Source organism: Cynocephalus volans, chromosome 3, assembly GCF_027409185.1.
Source record: "Cynocephalus volans isolate mCynVol1 chromosome 3, mCynVol1.pri, whole genome shotgun sequence".
NCBI classification, from domain to species: Eukaryota; Metazoa; Chordata; class Mammalia; order Dermoptera; family Cynocephalidae; genus Cynocephalus; species Cynocephalus volans.
This window is the reverse complement of record NC_084462.1, coordinates 65,494,901-65,511,899: the sequence shown is the minus strand read 5'-3', so window position 1 is coordinate 65,511,899 and position 16,999 is coordinate 65,494,901. Positions and strand designations below refer to the sequence as shown.

The window sequence follows — 16,999 nt, the reverse complement described above, 5'->3', positions numbered from 1 at the left end:
TTATTGAAGTCTTCTACCTTGTGTCTTGTGCCATTTGTGTCTGACTTTAGAAATACGTGTCTCCTTCAGAGTCTGAAGGTATCATCCAGTGTTTTTCTAGAGGCTTTTCATAGTTCAGCAGGTTTTCTATGACCTGTTGAATGAGTTTTGTTCCTTTTGAGATTGACATTCTTATTTTGCCTTTCGTTTTATTTTAATTTATTTTTAATAGATTCAACAATAAGTAAAGTTGATCAATTCATACAACAGGAAGTGGGAGATGAGGGCAGCTCCAGCATTGACTAATCCTGTGGCTCAGCAGCAGCAGCCAGGGCTCAGGCTCTTCCTGACCTCCCTCTTGGTCATGCTTACTGGCTTGGCTTGTCCTTAGAGGATTTGGCTTATTCTTTCAAGATGTTTGCCACTGCTCCAGGCTTCATATCCAGAAACAATGTCCAGTATGAGAGGAAGGATGCCTATTCCTTGAATCCCTTTTTAAGAGAAAGGAAAGTATTCTCAGAAGTCTCTCCTATGTATGAACGTTTGTGTCCCCTCCGAAATTCGTGTTTAAACTTAATTCCCAATGCAACAGTATTAAGAGGTGGGGCCTTTAGGTGGAGCCCACATGGATGAAATTAGTGCCTTATAAAATGGCTGGGGGGAGCTAGCTAGGCCTTTTGCCTTTTGGCAGTCCACCTTCTGCCATGTGAGGAAACAGCTAGTAGTCTCCTCTGGAGAACACAGCAACAATGTATCATCTTGGAAGCAGAGACCAGGCCCTCACCAAACATTGAATCTACTGGTGCCTTGATCTTGGACTTCCCAGCCTCCATAACTGTGATCAATAAATTTATGCTGTTTATTTTTTTTATGTTATTTTTATTTTTATTTTTTTTAAAGATGACCGGTAAGGGGATCTTAACCCTTGACTTGGTGTTGTGAGCACCACGCTCAGCCAGTGAGCAAACCGGCCATCCGTATATGGGATCCGAACCCGGGGCCTTGGTGTTATCAGCACCGCACTCTCCCGAGTGAGCCACGGGCCAGCCCTATGCTGTTTATAAATTACCCAGTCTAGGGTATTTTGTTATAACAGCTGGAAGGGACAAAGACAGTCTTTCTCTCCCCCCTTTTCTTGAATCTCATTGGCTCATAATGTCAGCTCCTAAACCAACCTCTGCAAAGATTAGTCAAGACCAATCAGGACTTAACCCTTGAGCTGGGTAGAATGGGGTGATTTTCCTGAGCCCCTGGGAGGCGTGAGATACAGAAACAGATGAGGGCTCTGCCAGCAAGGGAGAAAGAGGGGTACAGACAGGAACTTTATCTAGACAACAGACAGTGATTGCTTCAGCACCAGGGGCCCCAGAGGGTTAAGAATGGCTGACATACAGTCTTTATCCAGAAGGGGAAGCAGACTAAGTGGCAGTATGATGTTACCAGGCTCCAAGGACACTTCCAGGGAAGGCAGAGGGATTAAGACCTTCTCTCTTCCAACCTTCCATCCTCATCACCAAGAGAACTGGGCTGGACAGGTTGGGAGACCTGCAGGTTAGAGCATGGCACCTCTGGTTGGCTGGGAGGTATGAAGCTAGCTCCAGAGCCTTTATGGAGCCTGTTTTGGATTTTCTTACATTTTTACAACTAACAAAAGTAGCAATAATTTCTTTCTTTCTTTCTTTTTTTGTTTTGGTCCTAATTCAGAATTTAGTTTACTTGTTTATTTATTTTTTTTACAACTGATAGTGACTGAATAAATCCCTTTTCTTTTGTCCTTTATTCTTTTTTTACATACATATTTATGGAGTACAGAGTTGACTATCAGTATTTGTGTACAGTATGTGATGATCAAATCAATATTATTAGCATGTTCCTCATTACAAATCATAATTATTTTTTGTGTCTCTCACCCAATGACTCCCCATCTCCCCTCCCCCTCCCTCTTTGTTTATCTACCTAATAGCTATCTAGTAACTATAAGTCTGTTCTTTCCTTCTGAAAGTTAACATTTTATTATGGTCTTTCTTTCTTTGTTTCTTAGCAATAATTTCTTAACATTGTGTAGTACTTAGTCTCAAGTCAAATTTCTCCAAAATTTGATTTAGAGTTGCTCTGTTAAGACCATGATCCAATCAAAGCTACACTTCCTTTTAAAAATAGCCCCACTGAGGTGTAATTGACATACAATAAATTGAACATACTTGAACTGTGCAATTTGATAAATTTTGACATATGTGTACATATCATCACCATCAAGATGATGACCATATCCATCCCCCCCCCCAAAGTGCTCTTGGGCTCCTCTGTTAATTTATTCTTCCTCCCCCCTGCTCCCAAGCAACCACTGGTCTAGTTCTATAACCACAGATTAGTTTAAATTTTCTAGAATGTTTTATAAATGGAATCCTATAGTATATGCTTCTTTTTGGTCTGGCTTCTTTTACTTAGCACAATTATTTTGAGATTCAATCATATATATACACACTGCTGCGGATTGAATGTCCTCCCAAAACGCATTGAAGCTTAAACTGTGTCACTTAAAGTTCCAGGTATTGGAAATATGGCTCCCACTGTGGCAGTGTGGAGAGAGCAGGAAATCCTATTGTGATGATTGAAAGGTGGGGCCTTGAAGAGGTAATTAGATGTAGGACCCTGCCATAATGAATGGATTAATAATGGTGGTCAGGGGCATGGTTCTGAGGGCTTTAAAAGGAGAGCATGTTTTTCTCTCTGCTGCACCATTGTCTACCATGTGAGCCCCCCGCATTGCTGTAAAACCACTGCTAAAGAAGACTCTCACCAGATGTGTTCCCCGGACTTTGGAATTCCTAGCATCTGAAACTGTAAGCAATAAATTTTGTTTTCTTACAAATCACCCAGTTCCGGATATTATGTTATAAACAACAGACAGACTAAAACACACACTATATACAGTAGTTCATTCCTTTTTATTTCTGAGTAGTATTTCATTGTGTGGATATACCAGGCTTTCTTTATCTACTTACATGTTGATAGACATTTGGGTTTTTCCAGTTTGGGGTCATTACAAATAAAACTGCTGTGAACATTGTTGTACAAGTCTTTGTATGGACATATACTTTCATTTCTCTTGGGTAAATACATAGGCGTGAAATGGCTGGGTCACAGGGTAGGTGTATAATTAACTATTAAAAAACACATTCACAAACATTTCTCTACTCTTTCACAAAGTGGTTGCATTATTTTACATTTCCCGCAGCAGTGTATGAGAGTTTCATTTTCTCCACATCCTCAACAACATTTTGTATGGTTAGTTTTAAAAATTTAAAGCATTGTAGTGGGGGTATAGTGATATCTCTTGTGGCTTTAATTTGCATTTCACTAATGATTTATGATATTGAGCATTTCTTAATAAACTTCTTTGCCATCTGTCTATCTTCTTTAGTGAAATATTTGTTTCAATCTTTTGCATATTTTCTCAAACTTTTATTATTGAGATTTAGGAGGGTTTTTTTGTTGTTGTTTTTTTAAATGTATTGTAGATACATGCATTTTGGGATGTCTGTTTTGCAGATATTTTCTCCCAGGTTGTATCATTTTTGTAAATAGTGTCTTTTGAAGATCACTGGTTTAAAGTACTTTGATTATGATGTACCTTGGTTTAGTTTTCTTCACGTTTCTTCTGTTTGGGGTTCTTTGAGCTTTTTTTTAATTATTGCTAATTTCCATCAAATCTGGAAAATTTTAAGCCGTATTTCTTCAAGTACTTTTATCTCTCTCACTCTCTCCTCTTCTTGGATTTCGATGACATGTATTAGGCTTCAATGTTGTCCCACAGCCCACGGATGCTGTGCCCATTTTTTTTTTTTAGTCTTTTTTCTCTCTGTATTTAATTTTGAATAGTTTCTATTGCTATGCCTTCAAATTCACTAATCTATTCTTCTGTAATGTCTAATCTGCTGCTAATCCCATCCAGTGTATTTTTAATCTCACATATTGTGATTTTCTTATCTACTAGGTGAATTTGGATTTTTAGAAATAGATTTCATGTTTCTTACTATGCTCAGGCTTTTTGTCTACCTTCTTGAACATATGGAGTAGATTTATAATTGCTTTTTCAATGTCCCGGCCTCCTAATTCTGCCTATCATTTGTTTCATTTGTCAGTCTGTCTCTATTTTTATTATTATTATGGGTCGCATTTTCCTACTTTTTTGTATACCTTAAAAAAATTTTTTTAATTGTACGTGTTTAAGCATACAGCTTGTTGCTTCAATACATGCATGTATTGTACAATGATCTAATTAGAATAGTTAACATATATCTATCATCTAAACATTTATCATTTTCATAGTTATTACATTCAAGATCCTCTTTTCGGGATGTGAGGGCAATCTGACTATGACATTTGTTACCCCGTTGATCACCAGGGTTGATTTGGCTGATTTGGCTGGCTAGGCAGGTGTCCCCTTCCTCCCTCACTGCTCCATGTGTGTCCTTTTCAAAGCTGTGCACTCAGTCAAAGAGGACAACCTTCCCTAATAGAGGAGAGCACCATTCTTCAGTCATAGGAGTAGTGGTGCTCCCCTGCTAGAACCTGTGAACAAGCTCTCAAGATCCTCTTTTTGGCTCTCTTGAACTATGCAATACAATATTATTAGCTATTGTCACCCTAGAGCACCAGAACTTGTTTTTCCTATCTAACCGTAACTTTATAACTTTGTACTGAGAGGTCTACCAACCTCTCCCTGGTTCCCCCTCCCCCCCTCTTTCCCTACCTCTAGTAATCTCTCTACTGTTTTGTATCTACTGACCACCCTCTCCCCCTCCCCCTCCCCCCACCGATCTCTAGTAATCACTATTCTACTCTCTACTTCTATGAGGTCAACATTTATAGTAGACAGAGAAGGGAAAGAGGGGGGCAAGGAAATGGAGAGAAGCCCACCACAGTGCACATGTGTGTGTATGTACGTCAGCTCCCTGGGTGAAGGTAGCCGAGTGCCAACAGCTTTTTGCAGACCACCTTCAGCCTATCTGGTAAACTTGTCCAGATTGAATATGCTTTGTCTGCTGTAGCTGGTGGAGCCCCTTCAGTGGGAATTAAAGCTGCAAATGTGTGGTATTACCAACCAAGAAGAAACAGAAATGTTTGATGAGCAAAGTGTACACAAAGTGGAATCAGTTCCCAAGCATATAGGTTTGGTGTATAGTGGCATGGGCCCAGATTATAGAGTGCATGTACACAGAGCTTAAAAACTAGCTCAGCAGTACTATCTTGTTTACTGAGAACCCATTCCCACAGCTTAGCTGGTGCAGAATTGCTTCTGTGATGCAAGAGAACACCCAGTCAGGTGGAGTTCATCCATTTGGAGTTTCTTTACTTATTTGTGGTTGGAATGAGGGACAACCATATTTATTTCAGTCGGATCCATCTGGAGCTTCCTTTGCCTGGAAAGCCACAGCAATGGAAAAACTTTGCTTGATAAAAGATATAAGGAAGATCTGGAACTTGAAGATGCTATTCATACAGTCATGTTAACCATAAAGGAAAGCTTTGAAGGGCACGTGACAGAGGATAACATAGAAGTTGGAATCTGCAGTGAGGCTGTATTTTGGAGACTTATTCCAACTGAAGTGAAGGATTACTTGGCTGCCACAGCAAAGTAATGAAGTGATGGAATGACTGGAATTTCAGACCATATATCTACTTAAACATGTTTAATGTATATTTGTTTTGCAGGCTTTTTGCATACTTATTTCTCCATGGTTTAATTGACTGGTGTTTTTAAAATGACACTTATAAATGATAATAAGCTGTTAAATTTTAAAAAAATTTTAGCTTCCACATACGAGTGAGAACATATGGTGTTTCTCTCTCTGTGCCTGGCTTATTTCACTTAACATAATTTTCTCCAAGCTCATACATGTTGCTGCGAGTGGCAGAATTTCATTCATTTTCATGGCTGAGTAGTATTCCGTTGTGTATGTATACCACATTTTTTTCATCCAATCATCCACTGAAGGACATTTAGGTTGGTTCCATCTCTTGGCTATTGTGAACAGAGCCTTGGTAAACATAGGAGTGCAGGTATCTCTGACATGTTGATTTCCATTCCTTTGGATATATATCCAGTAGAGGAAATGTTGGATTATATGGAAGTTCTATCTGTAGTTGTTTGAGAAAACTCCATACTGTTTTCCATAATGGCTGTACTAATTTACATTCACACCAGCAATGTATAAGAATTCCTTTTTCTCTGCATCCTCACCAGCATTTGTTATTTTCTCTATTTTTGATAATAGCCAATCTAACTGGGGTGAGATGATATCTCATTGTGGTTTTGATTTGCATTTCTCTGATGATTAGCGATGTTGAGCATTTTTTCACATACCTGTTGGCCATTTGTATGTTTTCTTTTGAAAAATATCTATTTAGTTCCTTTGCCCATTTTTTATTCAGATTATTTGATTTTTACTATTAAGTTGAGTTCTTTGTATATTCTGGATATTAATCCCTTGTTGGATGCATAATTTGTGTCTCACCCCAGTTAGAATGGCTATTATCAAAAAGACAGAAAATAACAAATGCTGGTGAGGATGCAGAGAAAAGGGAACTCTTACACATTGTTGGCAGGAATTTACTAGTATATTTTCTCCCATTGTGAAGGTTGTTTTTTCACTCTGTTGATTGTTCCCTTTGCTGAAACAGAAGCTTTTTAAAAGCTTTTTTAAAAGCAGAAGCTTTTTAGTTTGATATAAAACCATTTGTTAATTTTTGCTTTTGTTCCTTATGTTTCTGAAGTATTATTCAGAAAATCTTTCCCCAGACCTGTGTCCTGAAGTGTTTCCCCTATTTTCTTCAAGAAGTTTTATTGTTTCAGGTCTTTAAATCTTTAATCCATTTTGAGTTGATTTTGGTATATGATGAAAGATAGGAGTCTAATTTCATTCTTCTGTGTATTTTCCCTATTTCTCCAGGACAATTTGTTAAAGAGATTGTCCTTTCCCCAATGTGTGTTCTTGTCTCCTTTGTAAAAAGAAATCAGCTGGCTCTAGATATGTGTATTTATTACTGAATTCTCTATTCTATTCTATTGGTCTATGTGTCTCTTTTTGTGCCAGAACCATGCTGTTTTGATTACTATAGTTTTGTCGTGTATTTTAAAGTCAGGGAATGTGATACCTCCCACTTTGTTCTTTTTGCTCAGGATTTCTTTGGCCATCTGGGGTCTCTTTTTGTTCCATATAAATTTTTTTTTTTTTCTTAAAAAGATGACTGGTAAGGGGATCTTAACCCTTGACTTGGTGTTGTCAGCACCACGCTCACCCAGTGGGCAAACCAGCCATCCCTATATGGGATCCAAACCCGTGGCCTTGGTGTTATCAGCACCGCACTCTCCCGAGTGAGCCACAGGCCGGCCCCGTTCCATATAAATTTTTAAATTGTTTTTTCTATTCCAGTGAAGTATGTCATTGATAGTTTGACGGGGATTGCATTGAATCTGTAGATTGCTTTGGGTAATACGGTCATTTTGATGATATTAATTCTTCCAGTCCATGAGCATGGAATGTCTTCTTTCCTTTTTTTTTTTTTTTTTTTGTATCTTCTTTAATTTCTTTAGTCAGTGTTATATAGTTTTTACTGTAGTAATCTTTCACTTCCTTGGTTAAATTTATTCCTAGGTATTTTTTTTTTTGTTATTATAAATGTTATAGATTTCTTGATTTCTTTTTCTGAAAGTTTGTTGTTGATGTAAAATCAGTAATGCTACTGAGTTTTGTATGTTGATTTTGTATTCTGCAGCTTTACTGAATTTCTTTATCAGGTCTAGGGTTTTTGTTTTTGTTTTTTTGGTATAGTCTTTAAGGTTCTCTCTATATAAAATAATGTCATTTGCAAACAGGGACAACTTGACTTCCTCCAAAATGGCCCAATTTGGATGCCCTTTCTTTCTCTTGCCTAATTGCTCTGGCCAGGACTTCTAGTACTATGTCAAACAGAAGTGGTGAGAGCGGGCATCCTTGTCTTGTTCCAGTTCTTAGGGGGAAAGCTTTCTGCTTTTCCCCATTTGGTATGATGTTAGCTGTGGGTTTGACATATATAGCCTTTATTATATTAAGATACTTTCCTTCCATACCTAACTTGTTGAGAGTCTTTATCATGAGGGAATGTTGAATTTTATCAGATGCTTTTTCTGTGTCTATTGAGATGGTCATATGGTTTTTTTCTTTCATTCTGTTGATGTGATGTATTACATTTATTGATTCGTGTATGTTGATTTGCATATCCTTGCTTCCCTGGAATAAATCCCACTTGATTATGGTGTATAATCTTTTTGATGTGCTGTTGGATTTGGTTTGCTAGTATTTTATTGAGGATTTTTGTATCTGTGCTCATTAGGGACATTGGCCTGTAGTTTTCTTTTTTTTATTGTGTCTTTGCCTGGTTTTGGTATCAGAGTAATACTGACCTTGTAGTATGAGTTTGGAAGAATTCCATCTACTTCAATTTTTTTGAAATAGTTTAAGAAGTATTGGTATTAGTTTTAAAAATTTGATAGAATTCAGCAGTAAAGCCATCTGGTCCTGGGCTTTTCTTTGTTGGGAGACTTTTTATTATTAATTCAATCTCACTGCTTGTTATCAGTCTATTTAGATTTTCTATTTCTTCTTGGTTCAGTCTTGTTAGGGCATATGTGTCCAGGAACCTATCCATTTCCTCTAGGTTATCATATTTATTGGTGTATAGTTTGTTCATAATAGTCTTTAATGATCCTTTGTATTTTGGTGCTATCTGTTGTAATGTCTCCATTTGCATTTCTAATTTTATCTGGGTCTTTTTTTTTCTTGGCTAGTCAGGCTAATGGCTTGTTGATTTTGTTTATCTTTTCAAAGAACGAATTTTTCATTTGATTAATCTTTTGTATTGTATTTTTAGTCTCAATTTCATTTATTTCTTCTCTGATTTTTATTATCTCATTTCTTCTATTTATTTTGGGATTAGTTTGTTCTTGCTTTTCTAGTTCCTTGAGGTGCATAGTTAGACTGTTTATTTGAAATCGTTCCATTTTTTTGATGTTGGCATTTATTGCTATGCACTTTCCTCTTAATACTGCCTTGCCTATATCCCATAGGCTTTGGTATGTTGTTTCTGTCTTCATTAGTTTCAAGAATTTTTTAAAGATTTTCTTCTTAACCTCTTCTTTGACCCATTGGTCATTCAAGAGCATGTTGTTTAATTTCCATGTATTTGTGTAGTTTTGCAAGTTCTTCTTGTTATTGATTTCTAGTTTTATTACATTATGATCAGAAAAAATACTTGATCTGATTTTGATCTTTTTGAACTTGTTGAAACTTATTTTGAGGCCTAACATATGGCTAATCCTGGAGAATAGTCCATGTGCTAATGATTAGAACAGAATGTATATTCTGTTGCTCATGGATAAAATGCTGTTTATATGTCTGTTAGGTCCATCTGGTCTATGGTGCCATTTAAATCCAATGTTTCCTTGTTGATTGTCTGTCTTAATGCTGAGAGTGGGGTGTTAAAATCCCCAACTATTATTGTGTTGGTGTCTATCTCTCCCTTTAGATCTAATAATATTTGCTTTATTTATCTGGGTGCTTCAGTGTTAGCTGCATATATATTTATAATTGTTGTATTCTATTCCTGTATTGATCCCTTTATCATTACATAGTGCCCTTCTCTGTCTCTCAGAACATATTTTGATTTAAAGTCTGTTTTATCTGATATCTGCTCACTTTTTTTTCCCATCTGCATGGAATATCTTTTTCCATCCCTTCATTTTCAGTCTATGTGTCTTTGTAGGTAAGATGTGTTTCTTGTAGGCAGCATACAGATGGGTCATGTTTTTTAATCCATTCAGCCAGTTTATTTCTTTTAATTTGGGCATTTAATCTATTTATATTCAGGGTTATTATTGATATGTGAGGTCTTACTCCTGACATTTTGTTGGTTGTTTTCTGATTGTTTTGTGTATTCTTTGTTCCTTTCTTCCTCTCATTGTTTATCCTTGTGGTTTTGTGACTTTCTGTATCAATAAGATTTGGTTCCTTTCTCCTTTTTTTTTTTTGTTTTTTTTTCCACAAAACATGCTCTAATACATTAAAAAAGACTAAGATCATAGAAATATGTTCTCTGACCACAATAACAAAAGGAAATTTAGAAAAATCACAAATGTGTCAGAATTATACAACACTCTCCTAAGTAAACAATAATGGCAACAACAGCAAAGCTGGGGCCACTAGAGCTCAGGGGAAGAGGAGGAGTGACCTACGGAGTGCAGGAAGGCAGGAGAAGCCATGATGAGAGAATGACAAAACCTCTCAGACTGTTTTGAGCCCTGGCCACTTCCAGGCTGGAGCTGCTGAATGCACAGAGCAGGACCTGGTAAAAGCCACAGCTGTGCCCTTTGGATGAAGTTGCTTAGAGGCAGTAGGGGAGAAGAGGGCCTTGGTGGCCCGCAGGCCAGCAAGACCACTAATAGGGTTCCCATGGACCCACCTAGGAGCGATGAGCCACAACAACTGCAAAAAAGGAGCCACTCAGAGGCCAGTGAGTCATCATAAGGAACCAGTGCATGGTCCATCCTATGGGAAGTGTGTGCATCACAGGCAGTGGGGTAGATGGGCCCATCAGGAGAACACTGGGGCATAGCAAGGACAGCTGATCTGCACCCCAATCAGTGTGGGACCACTCAGAGGAGACTGGTGAGGAATATAGAATTGTATGGGGTGCAGTTTGATGAAAAGACTCAGGCTCAGACCAGAGTTTCTACACAACTCAGGTATATTGGATTTCAGTAGACCTGGAAGTACCTATAAAGTCAACCATTAAAACCTGAGCTGCACAGAAAGCCTTCCCTAGGGAATCAGCAGCAAAGCAGCAATTTAGCTAAACCACACAACTCAAGTATTGGTCCTCACAGGAAGTTTCCCCATTTTAGAAGTAAGCAAAGGACAACAAATTAGTTCCAGAGTTTAAATGGTGTGAACAGCAAATAATCCAACAAAGAACTGAAAGAAAAAGCAAAGCACCTGCAACCAGAGACAAAGTTTGATATCAACTAGTAAAGGTCTCATTTCACCAAAGAGCACCTATAACACCTAGAAAGACTGGAAGTCCCCTGGGCTACCAAGCCAGAAAGGGGGAAGGGCTGGGTGCCTCAGCAATGCCCCCAACACCTACAGCTAGTCCCGAGGGTGAGGGACAAGGGCCTAGGCCACACACCCCTGACATGTGCAACCACCCTAGCAATGACCACTGAGCTGCTGCAGGAAGTGCCCCAGGCTCTCCTGAGCCAGGGCGGTGGGGGGCCTTGGGCCTTGGCCACACCCTTCCAATATGTGCAGCAAGTCCAGCAACGACCACCAAGCTACAGCAAGAAGGGCCCTGGGTTCCTGAGCTGGAGTAGTGGGGGGTGAAGGCTTTTGCCTTTTCCACACCCCCCTTGACATCTGCAACCAGCCTGACAATCACCAAGCCACTGCTGGAAGCCCCTCAGTCTTCCTTGTGGGAATGAGGGGAGTGCCACAGGCCTCAATCCCACCCCTCCTCCTTCCTACTTCTTCCATCACATTTCCTTCCCCTTTCCCTTCTCCCTCTCCTTCCCAACTGCTGTACAATATCCTAGAATGTAAAAATAATAATATTAATAAAATTACATTTTCTTTTTTAAAAATTAAAGTACAACATATCAAAATTTATAGAATGCTGTGTTTATGTAGTGCTTAGAGGAAAATTTATACTTGTAAACACCTATATTAAAAATAAGAAACATCTCAAATCAGTAATGTAAACTTCTATCTTAAGAAAATAGAAAAAGGAGAGCAAACTAAACCACAAGCAAATATAAGTAGGAAATAACAAACATTATAACAGAAATATATGAAATAGGGAATTAAAAGATAGAAAATCAACAAAACCAAAAGTTGATTCTTTAAAAGTTTAAACAAAATTTGCAACTCTTTATCTAGACTGACCAAGAAAAAAAGAGAGAAGACTGAAATTACTAAAATCAGAAATAAAGCAGGGACATTATTACATCGTCATTTGGTTTTTTGGAATAGTCAGATGTAGTTTCTTTCTTTTTCTTGTTTGCATTTTTGTTCTGCCAGTGGGTTTTGTAGGGCTGGTCATGTGGTGGTGAACTCCCACAGTTTTTGTTTGCCTGGAAAGTACACTATTTTCCCCTCATTTCTGAAGGATAGACTTGCTGGGTATAGTATTCTTGGCTGGCAGTTTTTTTTCTTTTAGTTTTTTGAATATATTATCCCATTTCCTTCTGGACTGTAGAGTTTCTATTGAAAAGTCTGCTGTTAGTCTGATAGGGGCTCCCTTACAGCTGACTTGACAATTTTCTCTTGTTTCTTTTAAGATTCTCTCTTTGTCTTTGAGCTTTGATAGTTTGACTATAATGTGTCTTGGAGAGGATCTTTTGGGATTGAATCTGTCTGGAGATCTTTGAGCCTCCTGGATCTGAAGGTCCTTATCTCTTCCTATACCTGGCAAGTTTTCCATTATTATTTCATTGAATGAGTTTTCCATGCTTTTTCCTTTCTCCTCCCCTTCTGGAACACCTGTGATTAAAATGTCTGTGCACTTAAGTTGTCTGCTAGCTCTCTCAAATTTTCTTCATTTTTAAAAAATTCTTTTTTCCTCTTTTTTTTTTTTTTTTTTTGTCTATCTGGGTTATTTCAAAATGACTATCTTCAAAATCAGAAATTCTTTCTTCTGCTTGTTCTAGCCTGCTGCTTCACCTATCAGTTATGTTTTTTATTTTGTTGAGTGAATCTTTCAGTTCCATGAGTTCTGCTACATTCTTTTTCAAGGTATTAATCTCTTTGTAAATCTCCTCCCTCATATACTGGATTTTTTGTCTCATTTCATTATGTTGTCTAACTGAGTCTTCTCATATCTCAGTGAGTTTCCTTAAGACTGTTGCTCAGAATTCCTTTTCAGTCATTTTAAGGATTCCCTGATCTATAGGGTCTGGTATTTGATAATTACTATATTCTTTTAGTGGTGTCCTATTTTCTTGGGTTTTTGTATTTCTAGTATCTCTACATTAATGTCTGCTCATCTAGTAGAGCAGTTGCTTCTGTTACTCTAGAGTGGGCTTTGAGGAGAGAGATGTTCTCTTCTTTTTCTGGTCTCCACTGGGGACTTTCCTTGTGTCAATGCAAGTGAGTGTCTAGGAGGCTGCCTGCACAGTGGCTGTGGCTACTGCTGTGGCTACTGCTGTGGCATTGAGCCACTTTTGAAGCAGCTGTGGCTGTCATAGTTTCTGTGGTAGGACACTTACAGGGAAGTGGTGTTTTCAGTATGCTCTCATGCCTCCTTCCAAGTGAAGGGGGTTGTTCTCAGCTCCTGCCTAGGACACCGGACATTGTTCTCTTGTCTGCTTCTGGGAAGACCCTTTCTCTTTCTAATTTGTGTATCTACTCTACCAGTAAGTTTTATATTTTCAGGTGTTTTCAAGATGGTTGAAATCCTTCTCTTCTAGATGTAGGACTCCCCTAAGCATTTCTAGCAAGGCTGATCAGGTGGCAATGAATTCCCTTAATTTTTGCTTGTTTGGGAAAGACTTTATTTCTCCTTCATTTATGAAGTGTAGTTTTGCTGGGTATAGTATTTTGGACTGGAAGGTTTTTTTTTTTTTTTCCCCTTTAGTACTTTGAATGTATCACCTCATTTTTTTCTGGCCTGTAGGGTTTCTGCCAAGAAGTCTACTGTTAGTCTAATAGGAATTCCCTTAAAAGTGACTTGATGTTTTTCTCTTGCTCTTTTTAGAATTCTGTTAGTCTTTAACTTTGGATTGTTTGACTACAAAGTTTCTTGGAGATGAGCTATTTAGGCTGAATCTATCTGTAGAACTTTGAGCTTCGTGGATTTGAATGTTCATATCTTACCCAAGACTATAGAAGTTTTCAGCTATTATTTCATTAAATAGGTTTTCAATATCTTTTTTTGTTTTCTTCTCCTTCTGGGATGCCCATAATTTGAATATTTGTTCACTGAGTAGTTTTCCATAGGGGCTGGGTAGTTAGCTTACCTGAGAGAGCATGGTGCTGGTAACACCAGGGTCACAGGTTTGGATCCCTTTACTGATCAGCTGCAAAAAAAAAAAAAAAAAGTATCCCACATATCCCATAGATCTTGTAAGCTTTGTTTATTCTTTATTCTTTTTTTGTCTTCCTGTGATATTTCAAAACTGCTATCTTCAAGATCAGAAATTCTTTCTTCTGCTTGATCTAGTCTGTTGTTGAGACTCTCAGATGTATTTTTTATTTTGTTCAAAGAATTCTTCAATTCTAAGATTTCTGGTTGATTTTTAAAAACAATATCTTATACCTGGTAATTTTTGATTGGATGCCAGACATTACAATTTTAAGTTGTTGTGTTCTTCAGTTTTTTATATTCATTTTAATTTTGAGCTTTGGTCTTGGATGCTGTTAAGTTACTTGGAAACAATTTGACCCTTTGAGGCTTGCTTTTAAGCTTTTTTGCGTGGGTCCAGAGCAGCCTTATTCTAGGGCTCCTTTGGCAATACTCTTCTGAGTCCTCTGTCTAATATCTGGTTTGTCAGGAGTTGTCTGTTTGGTTGCTGGGAACATGAACTATTCCCAACTCTGTGAGTTCTGGTGATTGTACCTTCTGTCGTTTCCAGTGGCTGTTTCCCCAGTCTTCATAGTTTTCCTCATATGTATATTCTGATCAGTGCTCAGCTGAAGACTGCAGATTATAGGAGTGCTCTTCATGGAGCTTCGTCTTTTCCAGTACTCTGCCTTGAAAATTCTAGCCACCTCCTTATCCCCAAATTCTCAATTCTGTTTCCTCAACTCTGGTATAAACACCAATATACAGCTTTTTGCGTAGTTATGTCTTCATTGCTCATGTGTAAATACCCAGAAGTCAGATTGCTAGGTCATATAGTAAGTGTATGTTTCACTTTATAAGAAACTTCAAACTGTCTCTCAAAGGGGCTGTACCATTGTACAATTCTACTCAGCAAAATGACTGTACCGTTTAACAGTCTCACCCAATAACATAAAAATTCCAGATTCTTTCCATTCTCTTCATTTTTCTTTTAACCATTCTAATGTGTGTAATGGTATTATATTTGGTTTTAATTTTCATTTTCCTGATGACTAATGATATTGAACATTTTAAATGTGCTTATTGCCATCTATATATCTTCTTTAGTGTTAACATATTTTCCTCATTTAAAAACTGGGTTGTTTTTTGTCTTATGATTGAGAAATTTTAAAAGCAGATGTTTTGAGTTATAATTTATATGCCATAAAATTCTCCCATGGTAAATGTAAAGTTGTGCAACCATCACCACAATACAGTTTTAGAAAATTTCAAAACCCCCAAAAGTTCCTGTATTAGTCCATTTTTGTTGTTTATAGCAAAATATCTGAAACTGGGTGATTTATAAAGAAAATGAAATTTATTGCTTACAGTTTCTGAGTCTGAGAAGTCCAAAGTCCATCTGGTGGTGGTGACAGTGACCCAGGGGTCTCACATTGCAAGATGGTGGAAGCAGAGGGAGCAGACCCAGAGCGAGAGAGACACTCTCTTCTTTTAAAGCCCTCAGAACCACACCCCTGACCACCATTTCTAATCCATTCACTATGACATGGTCCTATCATCCAATCACCTCTTCAAGGCTTCACCTTCCAATTGCCATAATAGGATTTCCCACCCTCTTAACAGTCACAGTGGGAGCTAAGTTTCTAATACATAAAACTTGGGAGACACAATTCAAGCTTCAATGAGTTTTGGGGGGATATAATTCAATCCACTACATTCAACCCCTGGACCCCCAAAACTCATATCTTTTTCACATGCAAATACATTCATTTTGTCTGCAAAGCCTTAACTTGTTTCATCTCAAAAGTCCGAAGTTCAAAGTCCCATCTGTGAAATCAGAACAAGTTATCTACTTCCAAGATACAATGGTGGGACAAACATAGGGTACATATTCCCATTCCAAAAGGGAGAAATAGGCCAAAAGAAAGGTGTCACAGGTCCCAACATGTCTGAAACCCAGCAGGGTAGCCATTAAATCTCAAGGCTGGCGAATCAGGTACCTTGATACCATGTTCAGCTTCCTCGGCATGCTGGTGTGGGTGTTGGGTCCCAAGTCCTCAGGCAGTTCTGCTTCTATGGCTTTACTGGTCTCAGGCCACACTGCAGGTCTCCCAGGCTGGCATTCCACTTTGGTAGCTCCACAGGTCTGGGGTCTCCATGGTGGTCCCGCTCTCACAGCTCCACTAGACATGGTGCTGATGGAGTTTCTCTGCTGCAACTCCAGCCCCACATTTCCACTCCTCATTGCTCTAGCAAAGGCTGTCTGTGGTGAATCCGCCCCTGCAGCAGATCTCTTCCTGGGCCCCCAGACTTTTCCATACATCCTTTGAAATCAGGGTGGAGGCTCCCAAGCCTCCACAGCTCTGGCATTCTGTGAGCCTGCAGACCTAACATCACATGGATGCTGCCAAAGCTTCCAGCTTGTGTTTTCCAAAGCTGCAGGTCCAGCCACATTTGGGGCCAATTTAGCCATGGCTGAAGCAGCCAAAGCAGCTGGAGTGCTGGTGCTGGAAGCAGCTTCCCAAGGTGACTCTGAGCAGTGAGCCCATGGAGGGTGCCTCTGGCCTGTTCACCAAGACCATTTTGTCTCATTAGGCATTTGGGCTTGAAATGGAAGGGTTTGTTACACATCCCCCTGTGTAACGGAGACAAAAAAAAGAATTATGTGATTACTCAAAGCACTATGTATGCATTGAGAGGCCTGGAAGGACTGCCCTTCAGTAATTTCCCCATTAAGAGGAGAAAGATGAATGTGGCAGCAGTGATTCAAAGTTAGCCTCTCCCTTTTATTGTAAAGACAAGGAAATTTCACAAGAAAATTCCATTGAGTTAATCATTACAAAAACACAAGGATATGGACAGAATTATGGCTAGGTATAGTTTTTAACAAATGGAAACTAGTAACATCACAGAAATAAAGTGA

The 16,999-nt window shown here is 38.5% G+C and overlaps 1 pseudogene; it reads left to right on the top strand.

Annotated features, from left to right (window-relative positions):
• Positions 1-1,538: 1,538 nt before the first annotated feature.
• Positions 1,539-5,624, top strand: LOC134372559 (proteasome subunit alpha type-2-like; annotated as a pseudogene).
• The last annotated feature ends 11,375 nt before the right edge of the window (positions 5,625-16,999 follow it).